Here is a 2,247-nt window from a genome sequence, read left to right as displayed (position 1 = left end):
GAGAGTGCGTGTGCATGAGTGTGTGTATGTCTGTGCGAGTGAGTGTGAGAGTGCGTGTGCATGAGTGTGTGTATGTCTGTGCGAGTGAGTGTGAGAGTGCGTGTGCATGAGTGTGTGTATGTCTGTGTGCGAGTGAGAGTGCGTGTGCATGAGTGTGTGTATGTCTGTGTGCGAGTGAGTGTGAGAGTGCTTGTGCATGAGTGTGTGTATGTCTGTGTGCGAGTGAATGTGTGAGTGCGTGTAAGTAAGTAAAGTTTATTTCTAAAGCGCTTTTCACAGATAAAATCACAAAGTGCTGTACACGAGAAAGGTAAAAGCAAAATCTTATATAAACAATATAAAAATATATACAATACATATGTAAAATCAAAGTGACACTAGTTAAAACCCATCAACCAAAAGCCTTCTTAAATAAACAAGTCTTCAGATCCTTTTTAAAAGAGTCAACAGAGTCAGCCAGACGCAGAGACAGGGGCAGGGCGTTCCACAGTCTGGGGGCAACAGACTGAAAAGACAGGTCCCCACGGGTTTTATAACGAGTCTTGGGGACCATAAGAAGGTTCTGGCCAGAAGACCGAAGAGTGCGGCTAGAGGAGTGCTGACTCAAAAGGACCTTGATGTACTGTGGGGCCTGACTATTTAATGCCCTAAAAGTCAGCACTAAAATCTTAAAATCAATCCTATATTTTACAGGGAGCCAGTGGAGAGTCAACAAAACGGGAGTGATATGAGACCTTCTTGGGGCACCAGTTAAAAGTCTAGCAGCACAATTTTGAGCCATTTGCAGCTTGTTCACAGCAGACTTATTCATGAAGGTAAAGACAGAGTTGCAATAATCAAGTCTAGTTGATATGAAAGCATGAATAATAATTTCCAGATCCTTCTTTGACAACATTTTACGTATCTTAGAGATATTCCTGAGGTGATAGAGGCAGTTTCGGACAAGCTGTTTTGAGTGTATCTCCAAAGACATGGCCTGGTCAAACACAACCCCCAGGTTTCTGAGGCTGGATTTGACAGAGGAGCCAAGGGAGCCAAGGTGCTGTTTGATCACCGGGATCTTATGGTCTGGAGCAAAGATCAATGTTTCAGTCTTACTTGCATTTATCTGCAAAAAGTTTGTGGCCAGCCAGTCTTTGATAGAGGACACACACTCTAAGAACAGTGACAATCGATGGAACTCAGCATCATTAAAAGAACAATACAACTGGACATCATCGGCATAAAGATGATACGATACATCCTTAAAACAACCCATAATATGACCAAGTGGCAAAATGTACAGTAAAAACAAAATAGGCCCCAAAACTGACCCTTGTGCCACTCTGCACACTCCGTGTATGTCTGTGTGTGTGAGTGTGAGAGTGCTTGTGCATGAGTGTGTGTATGTCTGTGTGTGTGAGAGTGCGTGTGCATGAGTGTGTGTATGTCTGTGTGCGTGAGTGTGCTTGTGCATGAGTGTGTGTATGTCTGTGTGCGTGAGTGTGAGAGTGCGTGTGCATGAGTGTGTGTATGTCTGTGTGCGTGAGTGTGAGAGTGCGTGTGCATGAGTGTGTGTATGTCTGTGCGAGTGAGTGTGAGAGTGCGTGTGCATGAGTGTGTGTATGTCTGTGCGAGTGAGTGTGAGAGTGCGTGTGCATGAGTGTGTGTATGTCTGTGTGCGAGTGAGTGTGAGAGTGCGTGTGCATGAGTGTGTGTATGTCTGTGTGCGAGTGAGTGTGCGTGTGCATGAGTGTGTGTATGTCTGTGTGCATGTCTGTGTGCGAGTGAGAGTGCGTGTGCATGAGTTTGTGTATGTCTGTGTGTGTGAGTGTGAGAGTGCGTGTGCATGAGTGTGTGTATGTCTGTGTGTGTGAGAGTGCGTGTGCATGAGTGTGTGTATGTCTGTGTGTGTGAGTGTGAGAGTGCGTGTGCATGAGTGTGTGTATGTCTGTGTGTGTGAGAGTGCGTGTGCATGAGGGTGTGTATGTCTGTGTGCGAGTGAGTGTGTGTGTGCATGAGTGTGTGTATGTCTGTGTGTGTGAGTGTGAGAGTGCGTGTGCATGAGTGTGTGTATGTCTGTGTGTGTGAGAGTGCGTGTGCATGAGGGTGTGTATGTCTGTGTGCGTGTGAGTGTGCGTGTGCATGAGTGTGTGTATGTCTGTGTGCGAGTGAGTGTGAGAGTGCGTGTGCATGAGTGTGTGTATGTCTGTGTGCGAGTGAGTGTGAGAGTGCGTGTGCATGAGTGTGAGTATGTCTGTGTGCGAG

Source organism: Xyrauchen texanus, chromosome 6 (genome assembly GCF_025860055.1).
Source record: "Xyrauchen texanus isolate HMW12.3.18 chromosome 6, RBS_HiC_50CHRs, whole genome shotgun sequence".
Lineage (NCBI taxonomy): Eukaryota > Metazoa > Chordata > Actinopteri > Cypriniformes > Catostomidae > Xyrauchen > Xyrauchen texanus.
This window is presented reverse-complemented; position numbering follows the sequence as displayed.